Here is an 18,140-nt window from a genome sequence, read left to right on the forward strand (position 1 = left end):
CATTTTCCGCCATGTGCATTTTAAAATGAAAAACATGATCAATTTGAGAGCTTTATTTTTTACAAAATGTTAAATTGCACCCTTAATTATCGCTTAGATTTGAACTGAAACTATTGTCTATTTGAATATTGCAGAGCCAGTGTCTTGGCTTCAACAGAAATGCTTAGCATTAACACGCAGACACACACAGATCAGGTTACCACAACGAGGCGTTAGCCCCTGCATGGGGGCTTGAGGATGTGATCCCTACAAGTCTCCGCACTCCTAAACACACACACACCCTTTTCACCAACTGACCCATGAGGGACATACAGGCCTATTGAGTTCAGCTTTGCTGGCATGCGACATGCCCATTCTCTGCATGCTGCAGGAGCACAGTGGGTGGCATATCCCGGCACAGTTGCTGCACGATTTACAGCCGAGCAGGTCGGGGGGTTGATAGAATGAACCAGTTAGTATGAGCCTAAAAAAAGCCGCTCTTCTTCAGTAGTCACAGATTTATCAATATGTTAGCGCATATTTTTCTAGAAACACTTGGGGGGAAAAAACTTCAAATCAGGTTCTACGCAAGTGTAAAACCCTGCAAATTTTCTGAAGCACAAGTACAGTACACTACCATTCAAAATTCTGTGGTCATTAATATTTTTTTGTTTTTAAAGTCTCTTATGCTCACAATGCTGCATTTATTCGTTTTTTTTTTTTTATAGTTGCTATCAATGTTGAAAAGAGTTCTCTTAATATTTTTGTGGAGACTGTAATCAATTTTTTTTCATGATTCTTTGATGAATAGGAAGTTCAAACGAACAGCATTTATTTGAAAAAAGAAATCTTTTGTAACATTATAAATGTCTTTACAGTCAGTTTTGATCAATTGAATGCATGAAAAAAAGTATTAATCTATTGCTAAAAAAAATGTCTTAATGACCCCAAACTTTTGAATGGTACTGTAGATGGTTTTCTAAAGAAACAAATAAGAACTTTTGAAGGTCATCCTTTGGCGTCAAGATGGAACTTATTTTTTAAATAAATTGTATTAAATAGAAAATGTTACTCAACGACTTAAATGGTTAGTTCACACAATTTTAATTCTGCCATCATTTATTCACCCTCATGTCGTTCCAAACCCGTAAGACGCCTAATTCGTTCATCTTCGCAACACAAATGAAGATCTTTTTGATGAAATTTGAACGATTTGTCCCTCCATTGACAGCTACGCAACTACCAGTTTGATGCTTCAAAAAGTTCATAAAGAGATTGTAAAACTAATCCATGTGAATTAAGCGGTTTAGACAAACATTTCTAAAGATTTAAATTAGGCTTTTATTCACATATAAACATTAATCAACTCACACATCAGTTGTGGTAAACAGAACCTCAAGCATAATCGCTTGACAAGCGAGAACCAATGAGGTTCATTCTCGAGTTACGGATCACGTTTGAGCTTCAGCAAGAACCAATGAGATTCATTCTCGAGTTACGCATCACGTTTGAGCTTCCGCAAGAACCAATGAGGTTCATTCTCGAGTTACGCATCACGTTTGAGCTTCCGCAAGAACCAATGAGGTTCATTCTCGAGTTACGCAGCACGTTTGAGCTTCAGCAAGAGGTTTGTTCCCGCGCATCAAGAAGGTTCGGTTGAGCTTCTGTTTATGTTCGCTGATCAATGTTTATGTGAATAAAAACCTATAAATTCAATCTGTTCATCATAAAAAAGCGATCGAGTCTCTTCAGAAATTTTTGACTAAACCACTCAATTCATATGGATAAGTTTTACGATCTCTTTATGAACTTTTTGAAGTGTCAAAGTGGTAGTTACGCAATGGAGGGACAGAAATCTCAGATTTCATAAAAAACATCTTCATTTGTGTTCTGAAGATGAACGCAATTCTTACTGTTTTGGAACGACATGAAAGTGAGTAAATGATGACAGAATTTTCATTTTTGGGTGAACCCTTTAAAGCAAATGCAAAAACTAATAGGTTTATAGCTAGTATTCATGTTTCCCCACTTAATATTCTATGAAGCGGTATGTGTCAGAATCTTGTGTCCTGTCATAGATGTGTTGATAAGAATGTGAGACTGTGCTCTGCGAAACAGTATGTGCTCTTTATCCATGACACAATGAGGTCCACAAGACATGATATGATGAAAGGTGGAGCCACTCTGTAAATCCTGGCTTATTCACGACTAGACCTTCATGACTGTGTGCGCATGTGTGTGTGTGTGTGTGTGTGTGTGTGTGTGTGTGTGTGTGTGTGTGTGTGTGTGTGTGTGTGTGTGTGTGTGTGTGTGTGTGTGTGAGAGAGAGAGAGAGCGAGAGAGAGAGAGAGAGAGAGAGAGAGAGAGAGAGAGAGAGAGAGAGAGAGAGAGAGAGAGAGAGAGAGAGTCTATGCAAGTGTACACTTATGCTATTGAGTGTGTGTACTAGGCTTCCCCTACATGCCTTTCCCATGTTTAGTGAGTTGTCTTACCACCTGTGCATTCTGAAAGTAGAAATACTTCAGCAAAGTGAAGTGCATTGAAGCGTTTAAAGCTAAGCATTTGGCCTGGCTTTGCAATGACTTACAATCCAACATTTTACAATACAAAAAAAGGTCTAGAGTAAATAAAGTAAAACATTATAGAAAGCAATATTCAAGTTTAATTGCTTTTTTGTTTTAAGTCAAATTAAGTGATGCCCAAGTTCAAATGTGTTTATTCTATAATAAAAAAAAAGATTAGGCCTCACTATACTGTGTTTAACTAAAGGAAGTTTCTTTGTTGATTTTTCACAGGTGTTCTAACTATATTTTGAATTACGCATTGCATCGTTGTTTTATGGTTAAAGGAAATATGTAAACTTGTTGGTTTAACTTAAAGAAGTAAGTAACTTGTTTGCCTTAAAAATTTGAGTTTATTGAGTTAAAACAGAGAAAGAGTTTGGTTTAATCAACACCAACTCAAAAAATTATGTTATCTAAACAACATTAGTGAATTTAAGTTGATTTGAAAAAAGACAGAAAAATCATGGAGAGAAAAAATTCACACTGGGCAGTGTGTGTTTATTTTGTTTATGTATTTTCTTACAGTGTATTTGTTTCCGATTTTATTTGCAGTTTACAGTGACAATTTAATCGCCACAATAAATGTAAGCTAACGTAGATGATTTACCATATTAGCATTAAAACTCAGCCTGGTGGTGAGGTAGGTTGAAATAACAGCACACTTTGACACTAAATGATCACGGTTTAGAGATAATTTGTATTTATAAATTATTTTAATTTGAAGAAGTCAAATATGGGAATATTATAACAACGTTTGAGACATATAGCCCAGAGATACCGGTGGTGTCTTCAGCTCAAAGCTAGTAAGGCTCTGCAGATATCAGGGGGGGGTAAAGGTTCTCAGCTCCTCATTGGTGATCACTTTCACACCTCACCCTTTCATTTGTTTTGCAAAAAAAAAAAAAAAAAAACTTTTGGGGTGGAACATCGCTGTCTAGACAAGCGAAATAAAAGAAGCAGCAACTGTTCATGCGTGTCTCTTCCTCACCATTGTCCCTCATCCCCTCTGCTCTCCTCCATCTCCTTTGCCCACTGTCTGCGCAGTATTGTTGGAAGACAATGCACTGTCACTGCCGCTTCCTAAACTTGTTGGGATCTTGCTCTTCCCTGCGACGGGATCAGCAGGATAGCGATCGCTACAGAGTAGCGGTGCCAATCAGAGAAAGTTTAAACATCACTGAGAGTGGAGATTCTACGCCTTCCTTCACTATATGTTTATGTGGCTGGAGTCCATGCAGAGGGCATCAGAAGACTGTGGTGGATGCTGATTAGAAGATGATGGCTATGGCTGTTAAGTTATGCAGATGTGAGGGGAAAAGCAAGTAATCCAAATGCTTTAATTGTTCAAGACATTAATATGACCAATACCTTCAGCAAAGCATTTGTTGTTCCCTGGAATGTTAACATGCAAAACTTGTTGAATTTGATTATCTTTTATTCATTTTAAGACATGGTTTAAGTCTAAGATATTCTTTAAAGTACATTTTAAATGAATTTGAAAATTCTATCAGACAAATAACTTTGGTACATTGTTTCGCAAATTGTCAATTATACAGGGCAACAGGGTGACAAATTAAAAGGTTATTTGAACCTTTCTGGCAAAGGTTAAAAAAAACTTTTAAAAAAAATATAGGTTTCAACATTATATTGAAGTGTTCAATTCTTGAAATGATGTAATTTTAATGTATGGAATACATCACAAAAAATAATAAATAGTAATCTTTGCAGTAATATATTGACAACTAAAATAAAGAATAAAATAAAAATAGAGAGAGAAAATAAAGACAAAATGCTAGCACTTGTTTTAAAAAGTTTGTTTTCTATCAAAATTGGTAAATTTACAAATGAAAGTCCAAAAAGTTGAAAAATAGTTATTATATATTTTTTTGTTCTGTAAGAAATGCATCATCTATTCATTTTTGACATATTTAACCAACTGTATGGGCACAAATGGTACGTGTGTGTGTGTGTGTGTGTGTGTGTGTGTGTGTGTGTTTTATTTAAGAATGACCCATTTAATAACACCAAGTATGTCAATAAAGGTCTGTTTTAGAGGATTAATCTGTTCGTCTTGTCTTAGCATATACAGTACAGGACATTTATTAATTTTTTTCTCTTTTATGCCCTCGGCAGCCCCTCCGAGGTCTCCCTGGACCAAATCATTTGATCTGAGGCTTTGGCTTCAAATAATGTGGAGTGAATGGAAGGGCCTTCTCCCTTTCACTGCCACTTATCACCAGTCTAATGACTACATCTCTTCTGCATGCTGCAGCGCGACTTACCCCAGTAATTTATTCTGGGTCGCCTAAAGCCTTCATCACAATGAGGCGCCTCACAAAACAAACGCAGACAAAGCCAATGTTAATTTTCTTATTATCAGCCCCTTAATTATTTGTTGTGTGTGATAAGTGCTTTCAGCGCATGTGATATCAGCAATAACCTTCTGGCTGCGGCGTCAAGGGGCCTTGTTGAGTTTTCCCCTCGTCGCATTCTCCTCCATTATTAAGACAATGAGGAGTGAACACAAATACCCTTCATTGCGCTGCCTTCTTCTCGAAACAGAGGAATAAATATTATAGATTAATTAATCCGTGCTGATTATAATTTAATTATGTTGCCTCCAGAGGCCAAAGCACGCTTTCTCCCTTCAAATTTGTAATGTGCCAGGCTGAACATTTATAAGAGCGCGCTCACTCACGGGCACTTGGGACCTTTGTTTATGAGAGCATTTTGCTTGCATAAATTTATTCTGTGGATGTATTACAAGCTTTGCGTTCGTCGCCTGCAGTCACAGTCCACAGTTCAGACTGACGTATGAAATTAGTGAGCGACTGATAAATTTGGGAACATTTCCAATTAGCTCCAGGGTCTTCATTTCCTTAGATGATGCTTATGAAGAGAAAATGTTACAGTGTTGCTGTCACTTAGAATTGTTATTACTATTAAACATCCCTTTTTAGAATTCTTGATTCTGATTCGGTCGATTAACAGTTGTTATGCAATAGAGTGCAATAGTGCCCGTCACTAGTTCAGCGGTGCTGGTTCCAGAAGTATTTTTTCCATTTATTATTCCCATAGGGATTTATTTTTATTTTAAAGTCTTTGTTAAAGCGTTATAAGCCATGAACCAAGCCAAAGCAGCTACGAGGTCAGTCATAACAAGCAAACTTTGATTTGAAGCATTAAGTATTTGAAAATCTGACTAAAATACAGAGGTATACCTACAAGATTGTGCACTTAACGGCTTTAGTGAGGGAAAGAACTACAATCCCACGAAGCATTGCGAACCGCATAAGTGAATTAAAAACGATGGTGAAATTTGAAAATGTTGAAAAAATATATATAAACAATAAATTTTAAGTTTATAGCAATAAAATATGGACATATATATAAATATTTAAGTATTTCGAGAGCGTGGGGAGACTGACTCGATTATGTCATTTGCGGTGCTTAATGGGAGTGGGCGGAGCTAAAGAGCTCTTTTGTCAGGTTTTGATTGTGATTGGTGGAATTTTCTGTACAGCATCATGGAAAATGTAGTTTTCACCACAAATTCTGCTGTTAAATACATTTATTTTAAAGAATGAGTTGAAATAATGCAGGCCATCATCGATTAACCAATATCATTGCACCACCGATTAGCATTACCACCTATTAACAACCTCTAGTTCACAGTAGGGCTGTCTTTAAAGGTTTTATAAGTTATCATTAAAAATCAGTTTCCCTATGGAGTTTTGACTTCCAGAACCTGGATGCACTCTATTATTATGCAACTGTTATAATGCAAACCGTTATTATGGAATGTCAAACCATTTCCAACATGCTGTTCTAGTTTCATGTCTCTTGTATCAATCAATGAAAAATCATGTACGTCGGTTTGAATTGTGTACATGAAAATACAGTGGTAATTAAATTGTGCTGACCCTCATCATTTTTTGTTTTTTGGAAAAATTATGCATTTTATTTTTCAGGATTCTTTGATAAATAAAAAAGTCCAAAAGAACAACATTATTTGAAATAAAACTCAACAATAAAACTTCCTTAACCTAAACTTTTGAATGGTAATGTGTATATTTATTCTGCTGTGCATCACTGTCCCCGATCGCCAGTATATTTTGCAATGGCGACTGACTAATTACCTAAAAACATATTCTTTCTACATGAATAACCGTCATTAAAAGCCTCTTTAAAATAACAAGTTTATTCCAAACCCAACCACGCCAACTGGTAGCTTGTTGACCTTTGCGTAAAGCATGACTAATTGTGCAACCTGTCTATGTTTACTGATCTCCGGAATGAACAGTCCTACACCTGTAAGTATGATGGAGCAGGTGGTTGAGAATGCCAGTAAAGTGTATGCAAATAACCACATCTTCAAGACCCTCTATTTTTGCGAGTGAGAGTGTGTGAACGCATATGTGTGTCTAATTTAAGCCAGCTCTCAGCTGCCCATCTGCTGGTGTCCACTGGTGTGGGCCTGCTTCAGAAGCTAAACACACATTCCTCCTGTGGCCTTGTGCTAGACTTGTAACTCTACCCTCCGGTACAGGTGCAATGTGCAAGGTGTCTGTCTCTCTCCCTCTCCTCCATACATCATCATCATCATCACCGGCCCAGCATTCCACAGATTCCTCCTGCCCCTCGCATGCTGGACTATAGCTGGTGTGTGTCCACTGGCTGGGGCTAAAGGTCTGATTGCTTTTCCTACCTCCCACATGCTGAACAGGTGCCTCGTCCCTTGGGACTGTTAAAGCTCCTACTGCGAGAGCTTGAGTCATGTGCTGGATGGTGACCTTTGACCTTGCGTGGCACCTGCCCAGACTGGAGTGGAAAACAGTGGATCATCACCCTGCGTCATGGCGGATGAACTCTGGGAGAAGTTTTCACTACACAGTTTGAGGTAAAGTTTGGCCAATGTTGGTGTTTAATGGTTGACGGCGATAGAACAGCCGATATAACCCAATTTGAAAACTTGCGGTCATACTTTAAAATCTAATAATAATACATATTTAGAGAGATATTTTTATTATTATAAATATTTGTGTATGAAATATTTAACAAAAAAATGATTGAAATAAAATATATAGAATGAACTATATTAAAATTAAATATATTAATATTGTTATACATTATTTTAATTATTGATATTATATATATTATCTGTATATATAGACAAATACACATGCATATATACATGTACTGTATATACTTGTTTTAATTGTCCACAAATTCTGAACATTTGTTTTGGATAAAGGCGTCTGCTAAATTATAATGTATTTTACAATTTAAATTATTTACAATTCATACAAAATATTTGAACATAAAAGTTGCATTATCTATAAACAAGGTCATGTGCTAAATTGCATGTTTTGTTGATCTTCTGATGCTGAAAATCTCTCTTAATCACTAAATGAAGGGTTGAATTTGTTTTGAGTTCTCGATTTATTTTGATAAACTTTATTAAACTTTAAAAGCTTCAATATGGGTGAATATTGCAATTGACTCAGTTTGATTTACGTTTTAATATTCAGACCATTCAGGCCAAGTACATAGTCGGTCCTGAAGTAAATGCCAGATTGCAATTTCAGTTTGTGCAACCAACGCATTCATGGCAATTGTTTGTATACCTCCTGCTGGAATTAAAGATTGAATGCTTTTCATTTTGCCAAATTCTAAAACAACTTAATCGAATATGTCATTCCTAAGTAACCCCCGCAAACCCCAAAAGATAAAATGCCACAAATTATGACGATGACTTCCATCGGATTGAAAGATCACAGACTTGGCCTCACCTCAGTTGAACTGTAGTTGATTTAGACATGATTATAAAAGTGGAGTTGAGTTACAGTGTGCTCTTTTCATTCTGTTTGTCTGGAGATCTTCCAGTAGTGCCCTCTTATGATGTTTAAATTTGCTGGCAAATGCGTCTGTTTCGAGTTGAAAGAAAACCAAACCATTACCACATGCAAAGACTGCGGATGATAAAACAGACACACAAACCCAAAGCAGCAATGCTGTGTGTTTATTTCAGTGCAGCCACTGTTTTCTATGCGAACAACCCAGGAAAGCTACAATAGAGAGGTAGTAAACAGACACTCAGTCTCCTGATGTGTCAACGAGAAGAACCTGAGCGATCCCTGTCACATGTGGCAATATCGGGCGGGAAAGTCTGTGAAACCACAAAAACGAGGAGATAAATAAAGCATGGCCGCGACTTGCCTCTCAGATGGAGCTCGACTGCTCGGATCGTGAAAGAATGTGGAAGTCCACATCTCTCAGCCACCACAATTGGCACTTCTGTCACTTCTGTGGTTTTGCCTCACCCTCTCTCGACTCGTTTGAGGCGACGATCATGTGAGGTGGAATGCTAGTGTGAGGACAGCACTTAAACAACGTGCAAACAACTTAGGACTGGTGTCTGAGGGAGAGACAGACAGACAGAGAGCAGAAAAGTGAAACCAGAGATGGGAAATATGTATTTACTCTTTTTACACATAGGTGACATGTTAGGTAATGGAAAATGGAAAAATGTCTGCCCTAGTCTGCTTGGATACAGAAAGCATAACTGTTAAAGGGTGTCAGAAGGGTGTCGTTTTTTATGTAGCCTATAAAAGAAGAATGAAATACTGAAGAAATAGTGCCATGCATTTGTGCCTGAAATTTTCAAGAAAAAATATTCCGATATAAATACTGTTCGTTTTCTCACACAAACCGCTCGTTTCGTGTCTTAGGCCATCAATGAGTACTTACATTTACGAGTCATTAAATCATGTTTAATTTGGACTTCTCTGTGCATGCTCTTTGAGGAAGTTACCATAGACCTGCATTATATGACTGACAGACAAGAACGGTTTGACCTAAAAATATCAAAATTTAAACTTCTGCGGAAACAAAGACACCTACATCTTGGATGCTCTTGAGGTAAGCTAAAACATATCAAAAATGTATTTCAAAGTGAACTATCCCTTGAATGTAATATTTTTAAATAAATTCAAAATTAAAATAATTGACATGCAAATCTGCATGTAGTTCGATATGAAAAACTAATATAGCCTATTAAATAAAACGGATTTCTTTTGCATTACACACACACAAAAGTTTATTCTAACAAATATGACAGTTCATTTTCCACTCATAGCAGCAGCAAGTCATGGAGACTCATGGCACCGTTTCCTGAGAATGAGCCAAAATCAAAATTGCTGGAGCTCTTATTGATAGAAGGATTAAAAATCATTAGCTTACAAACAGCCAGAAATATGCATGCTATGAGCAGACCAAAAATGATTGACAGGAGTATGATTTGGTCAGCTGCGGGGAATACACACACAAAGAGGCCAAAACAGCTGACAGAAAATTCTCCTCGGATGAATTAAACGCTCTGCCTGTTTTAACACATTAGGCCAGACATGCTAATGACGGCTCTTTTCTTGATTTCTGCAGCTTCTACAAACACATAACTCCAGACTGCTACAACAGCAGGAGCAATGATCATTCATTATGTTTCATTTCTTTCAGCAAAGTGCCATCAAGGTCATATATGCAATATATATGCTCATAGTGCATTGAACCCCAATGGATCGCAGTATCCGAACACCCTGAAGAGACCAAGGAATTAACAAATGGTATGAGGACATACTACTCTCGGCTCGGCTGCCCTAAACTGCAGCTACGTGTCCCCCAGACGTGTCACTGTAAAATGTGTTGTGCAGTTAACAGTGTCACACTGTAAAATCTGAAATAGACAGAGTGATGCATGTCTCGCTCTTTCATTGGAATGGAAAGTCAAAGTGTGCATCACACCATGTACAAAATAAACATAATTTATTATTATAGGAGGCCAGTGCTAGTTGTCACAGATATTACTTTAGTGAACATTTCTCAGGGAATTTTTTTTTTTGTTTAAAGTCATTTTCTATATAGACTTTATAGCCTGTTAACTGTCAGTGTCAGTGTTGCCGTTAACGGTAGTGGGACACTTGGCTTGTTTTTTGCCTCTTTCCCTTTCATATATTTTAGTAATGATCATAAATTTGGTATCTTTCAAAAGCTTAAATACTCTAAATTAATTCCGTGAAACCTGGTTTGAAATTGGACATTGCGTTACCACGGAAACAGTCTCTTAAAACCTTTTAGGTGCCGTTTACACAACACCATTTTCAACTAAAAACGGAAAACTTTTCATGTGTTTTGGCCATTCATTTACACAACAACAATGACTTTGACACAATTTGAAAACAATGACAATGACATAACAATGACTTGAAACAATGGCCTGAAAATGCAAACTTTTGAAAAAGGGTTTCAAAGTGCAAGTTTTGGAAAACGGTACCATTATCGTTTCCAAGTAAACTACAAAAACGAGTAAACTTTGTGAAAATGGCGATGTCATGCGCATTTGTATTACGTCTTCAGTCTGTAGGCGTGTAATGTTTCTTTACAAAGTGACATCGCCAACTACTGGCATGCCAGCAGAAAACAGCGTTTTTAGTAGTTTTCACTTGTGTGAACAGGGATAGTTTTGACAACGTTGTCGTCTGTTACGTCTGGAAAATGCAAAGGAAAAGCTCTTCCGTTTTTCGTGTAAACGTACCCTTAGAGGGCTACATTTTTGTGATATCAACTTGAAATTTGGAACACAGCTTGGTTAGACATTTGGCTTTGATTTTCTAGCAATTTTAGAGTCCAAATTATTTTGTGAAACAATATTTTACATCAAATAATTTTTATTTTAGTTCAGAACATTTGCTTAAACTTTTTTACACTTTTATACCTTTATTACAATGCCATTTTTTAAAGCTGTTACTTCTGCAATAATCTGCTGAAGAAATGTCTTCTTCTAAAAAGCCAACCATAGGTTTGTATTACAAAATGTTTATGAGTTACTACTACAGGACATGTTGTCACACTTTATGGGAACCAGCTAATTGAGAGCTAGCCATGTATCCTATTATAGGCTAAATTTCAGGTTAATTTAAATATTAATTTAAATTATAGAACAAAATTAAACGGTAAAATGAACTCCAATCAATTTATTAAACAACAAAATGTAAACCGAAACATCCAAAAAATAGAAAACCATTGTTTTGAATGGCTGACACTGTAAATAATAAATTGTTTAAAATTACAGCATACACGTGATACTTGTCCCAACCTGACATTTCCATAAAAAATCATAGTTTAATACATCTACTTAAAGGAATAGTTCACCCAAAAATGAAAATTCTGTCATTAATTACTCACCCTCATGTTGCTGCAAACCCGTAAGACATCTTCGGAACACAAATGGACATCTTTGAGAGTTTTCTCTCCATCCATTGACAGCCTACGCAACTACCACTTTCAAGCTCCAGACAGGTAGTAAAGACATCATTAAATTAATATATGTGACTCCAGTGTTTAACCTCAATTTTATGAAGTGACACAAGTGCTTTGTTTCCACACACACACACACACACACACACACACACACACACACACACACACACACACACACACACACACACACATACAAAAAACAACATATTTTTTGTTTGTTTGACAGAAAGCTCTCAGAAATCTCTCATATTTCATTGAAAAGATCTTCATGTTCCAAAGATGAACGAAAGGCTTACAGGTTTGGAACAGCCCATTCTCATCCCAAGGCATCATCTAACTGACGCTTTTGACCATGCGTCAACATGCCGACGCACATGGTACCCCTTAAGCGTCAATATGAGACGCGCCTCCTAGTGGTCTAACCCTAACCCTACCCCAGACCTAAACCTACCCATAACGGAAGCGTCATCTAACTGACGCTAAAGGGTGCCATGTGCGTCGGATTTAGACGCATGGTCAAAAGCGTCAGTTAGATGAAGCCCGAGGATGAGCGTCTCATATTGATGCTTAAAGGGTACCATGTGTGTCGGCATGTTGACGCATGGTCAAAAGTGTCAGTTAGATGACACCTTGGGATGAGAATGTGTTGATTGGAACGACCTGAGGGTGAGTAATTAATGACAGAATTTTTATTTTTGGGTGAACTATCCCTCTAAATGAAAAAAAAAACCTTGCTAAAAAGATGAAATGTTTTATTTGTTTATGTACATGCAAATGTGCTATTAATAGAAATATTAACCTAAAATCTCAAGGGCTACTTCTAGTAAATCTTTAAGGTCAGTTGACAACAAAAAGGTTGGGAATCCCTGCACTAGACGATTGAGTATACAGTGTACACGTATAGAGTATAAAGTACACTATTTGCAACACAGCTTAAGTCAGTCCTGACCCAGTCATGTCTTTCAGCAGATCATTACACGAGTGTTTCTCCAGTCTGCCTCCATAATTAAGTGAATCATCCATTAGCTCTGCAGTCCTGGAGAGCCTCCCTGGACCGCAGTTAATTCCAGGGGAAAAAAGAGTGGCATATAAAATGAGGTTTGCCCTAGATGTGCCAGTGATGAGGTGTTGGTCTGACAGGTGTGTCGTGATCAGGACAAAGTTTTGCCTTTGCACTCACTACTCTCAGCCCACATAGTAAACACACTCATTAGCCAACGGCCCGTCCCATGAGAGATAGCATGTTTGACATTATTAATTGGCTTTTCTGTAGAAGGAGTCAAGCAGATGAAAAGGTTTATCATGCTGAAATAATTAATTTTTGCCCCAGAATTTGCTGACAGTTCACTTATTCTGAACGAGAGAAGGAGAATGAATAGAGAGAGAGAGAGAGAGAGAGAGAGAGAGAGAGAGAGAGAGAGAGAGAGAGAGAGAGAGAGAGAGAGAGAGAGAGAGAGAGAGAGAGTCTCTCGATTATTTTAGACTTCATTTTCCCCCCGCTCTCTTTCAATCCATCCCATTTCTACTCCTCGTATTTCTTCTCGGATGGGAGGAGACGTATTAGCCTGCAAAGATTTGAATTTGTAACAGAAAAATAATTAAATGAAATGTAATTAACTCTAACCTGTATAAAGGAAGGGGTTCATTTTATCTCTCTCCTTTTCAGAGGGCAAAGATTAGCCACATGTTTTGAGACCGCTGTTGCATACAATTAATTTACAATTAATTCAAATTAAAGTCGAAATTATGTACTACGATAATGGCAAAATCATGACATAATACCTTTAATCTCCTCAGCTATCTTTGCCCTCCACGGCCTCATAATTACTTTAATTAATGTAATAGAATATTATACATAATGAAGTGCACCTGAACTCTGCCAATGTCAATATCTGACCCGATGAAAGAAGATTCAGCACAATACACATATTAAATACTGAATGTTTAATATGTCCTATGTCCATTTCGGCTTCAGCATATTAGACTCCCAAATTACAGCCTCTTTATGGACAAGTTTTTGCACTCATAGTCTGTCACCTTTCTATCAAAGGTAAGTGGCAATAGGAACAAATAGAAAAACTCCTTAATCGAATCCCCATCTCAGTGAAATCACATTTGTAAAAAGAAGGACAGCTAATTAAAAAAAAACATCCCTCCGTTGAATTGAAAGTGCAATTGAGACTGATCTAGATAGATAGATAGATAGATAGATAGATAGATAGATAGATAGATAGATAGATAGATAGATAGATAGATAGATAGATAGATAGATAGATAGATAGATAGATAGATAGATAGATAGATAGATAGATAGATAGATAGATAGATAGATAGATAGATAGATAGATAGATAGATAGATAGATAGATAGATAGATAGATAGATAGATAGATAGATAGATAGATAGATAATTTATCGGTTTACGAATAGTCATGGGGTTTCAACTTGATGTTTAAATGTTAAAGTATGTTTTTTTGAGCTATATTAAAGGGGCCGTGCGGTCTCTCAGAACCCAAACAGATCATGAAAACACCATTTTCACAACTGAGATGTGCGAATAGGACAAGCAAGATCAAATACAGTAAAAGAGCACTTGCTAGTGGCTTATGTGTGCACAACAACATGCAAACTAACAGCCAGACTGTTGACAGACAGAGGCGACCCACAGTCCTTTCAACATTACCCTCTGCTGGCTTATTTGACTGTTTTCCCTTATAAAGCGCTGTATATGCCGTATACTTATTAGCATTGGCAGCTGTATTGAATCCGGTAAGGTGAAGACAGGATTTTCTGCTCTTCAAGTAGCACGTCAACCATGTTAAGAGCATTTGCTGTGTAAACATGTCATTAATACCAACGATAATATGATTGCAATGCCGCTTCCTTTAATCCCAAACCACAAGCACTCTTGCTGCTGAAAGGAAACTCACAATGAGTGAATGGCAAATTAGAGCAATGCACACATGTGAATTAAACTATTAGAGGATTCATTACAAAACGTTTCTTCAACAGCTTCAACAAGTGCATCCTATTTTTACATCATACATGGCTACAGATGGAAACATCACCGTAATATGACACTATGGCACATGATTGAGTAGAAAACATGTTGAAGGACAGCATGTGTAGAAAGTGCAGATAAACGCAGTGAGGTCTACAGCCAGTACGCATTAATCCATTAGGAGCCAGTCTGTAGAGTATGTGCCCCATTGTGCCCTACTGCTGCTTGGCCAATCTGTCTGGCCTTTGCGCTCGGTTTTCAGGTCGTAACCCGACATGGCGCCGGCTTTATTAGGTCACGGCGTGGCACCAGCCTGGCATCGCCCGCACACGCAGGGTTGTCCTGGCAACCATCTGCCCTTTGTCACCACGGCACCCACTGTGCATGCCTTGACATGCCAAACCTCCAAAACTGACAAGGTGACAAATATTCAGACTTGAGAATAGCGATTGAAGCATGCAGATTAAAAAAAAAAAAAAAAAATACGTCCTTCTCTTTTTTGGTTTTGGATTGCGTGCCATGATTTTGCTGTCTCATCATGAAAATCTTTGCATTTAAAAGTGTTTAAACTGTATAGCAGCTATTATAACATTCACAGTGGCTGAATTCCAATACTCATTTGGTGGTGTGCTGTAGAAAAATAACAATTTTTCAATGGTCATTTTTACCATGAAATTAAATTTGGCTTTATTTAGTTTCTTAATACGCTACCGTTCAAAAGTTTGGGGTTGGTAAAATGTTTCAATTGTTTTTCAAAAAAAGTTTGTTATATATGCTCACCAAGGCTGCATTTATTTGATCAAAAAGCACTAAAAACTGCAAGACTGTAAAATATTATAAATATTATATATGTTTTTCAGGATTGAAATGTTCAAAAGAACAGCATATTTGAAATAGATTGTTTATGTTGTGTGTAAAATTGTAAGTATTAATATTAAGTATTAATTTCTTTAAAAAACAAAAACAAAACTTTTGAACATTAGTACAAGTCCAGGTCTTATTGTACACAATTCATCAGTGCACATGACAAAACATGTACCCGTGCTGTCATGAATCATTCTTAATTTTTCATGATGCAATCAATTCAATAAATAAAACCCTGGGATAAAATAAAAGCCTGCAGTATTTTCTTTCTTTCTCATTGTTTACTCTGAAATATGTTAAAATACCGGGTTGCAAAACAATGATTTAGTATAGTTATTTGTTTTGGTTACTGCCAAATAAAACAAAATAACACATTTCTACTAAATTAGATTAATATTCATCGTTTTGGTTCATAGACAAAACTGCATTTGGCATAACTGTCGGAAACCATTATATGGTGGTTGCATCTTCAGAACACAATAAAAAACAATACATAAAAATAAATAAAAACAGGAAAGTGTTCAGACAGAATTCATTACAACAACTCTGCAAATGTCAAATAATTCCTCTGTTTAACTAAAAAAATGTCAAGGAGCTCTTGCACATCCTGACATTCTGGGAAACTGTCCACCAGTTTTCTGGCCATTAAGGTCATCTGACTATGACAGCAAACTATGACATGACAACCACTTCAACTTGCTCCAACTTTAATAGCTTAGATGTTTGTGGTTTGGGTTAATAAATAACAGTCTTTGATTTTTTCTTTCATTCCAAAACTTAATTAAAGGTACACTATGTAGGCCTAACTTTTGGCCCTCTAGCAGTAAAAACAAACACTGCATTCATTTTGTGGAAGAATTGTTTTATACACACTGCCCGTCGCTACCGATTGGGTGGTTTAGTGAGGTCCTTGGATCGCCCTCGTCGGAGCTCCACGCTGGGTTCTAGCAGAGCGTCGAGAAGACGATCAAACTTGGCCATCCAGAGATAGTAAAAGTCGTAACAAGGTTTCCGTAGGTGAACCTGCGGGAGGATCATTACAGGTCTCCAGGCCTAAAGCTGAACAGCCTCTACCCAAAAAAAACCCAAATGCGTTTTTTGCGTGACTGTGCAGATTATTAATATGACCCTTCACAATATAGATAGGTGTGTGCCATGACACAACACGCCATCTGTTGTGTTCTCTTTTTGCCAGCAGACTCTCCTCTGTTCTGCGTTTTTTTTTTTTTTTAAACAGGCGATTCCCCGGAGGTTCGAGATTTAGCTTGACCCATGTCAATCTTTCTTGCTCGTTGTGACAACTAACCTACGCCAATCCCACACCATATAGCGTCAAAGTAGCCGGAGCAACTTTTCTCTATTTACGGATATCATGAGACACGCACGGGTGAGTGACGAATGTATGCAATTTCCCACACCTAAAAACACACACACACACAAAAACACCCCGACAGGTCTAAAATATAAAAATATATATGCTTACAATTAATCAGAGTAAGATAAAAATACGTTTTGGAAGAAGGATTGATGATATATTTGCATTTAAATGTAGTTAATTTCGGGGGGAAAGATTACCTTAAAGGAAAAATGATATACACATATAGATATAAACATGAAAATGTTAACCTATCTACTTATCAGCAACTTGTTGTTTGTAAATAGTAGAACATAATGACAGTACAACACCAATAGGCTACCAATTAATACCAAGCCAAAATGTAGCTAAAAATGTTAAATATCTAGTTAACTATACGATATGATAGTATTATTGAGGGAAGTTTTCGGTGTGCATGTGTGTATTTGAAAAAACACATACCTTATAAGAAATGTTTGTATTACTTCTACAAAATATGCTAATTAAGTTTGAGGAATATAATCCGCTATACATACCACAAGTTCCTCTCCAAACTGCACACAACACTTGACTTATCATTTTACTTAAAAAGCAAACCCCAAATCCTAGTTGTCATGACACTGCTCTCTGGACTCAGAGAACGACAGATTGGAAACCTCTATCATTCCCCCATCCGTCTATCACTTTCTCATGCCTCCTCTATCATTTCCTCATCTCTCTCTCCCTTTCCCTGGCTACCGGTGACAGTTTGAAAGGTGTAGACGATCAGAGCATTGGCAGTTCGCTTCCCCACGCTTTGGCACAATGAAACATTACTCTCAGATACATCTTCCATGTTCAACACTCGGTCCCAGGGCAGCCTTATCGGCTCTGTCCAGAAAACCTCGAGTCAAGCCATGTTATGTTGAGCGGCTCCATGTCTAATGTCTTTTTTAAAATTCAAACACTCCTTTTGTCCAGTGTCTTACATGGCCTTTTATTACAGATGCCTACATGCAACAAAACATAATGGTGTGAATACGACCTTGTCTTTTTCTCTGTGACCCTGATGGATAAAATTAAAA

This window comes from Rhinichthys klamathensis, unplaced genomic scaffold (assembly GCF_029890125.1).
Source record: "Rhinichthys klamathensis goyatoka isolate OS25496 unplaced genomic scaffold, OSU_Roscu_1.1 h1tg000157l_1, whole genome shotgun sequence".
In the NCBI taxonomy this organism is placed as follows: Eukaryota; Metazoa; Chordata; class Actinopteri; order Cypriniformes; family Leuciscidae; genus Rhinichthys; species Rhinichthys klamathensis.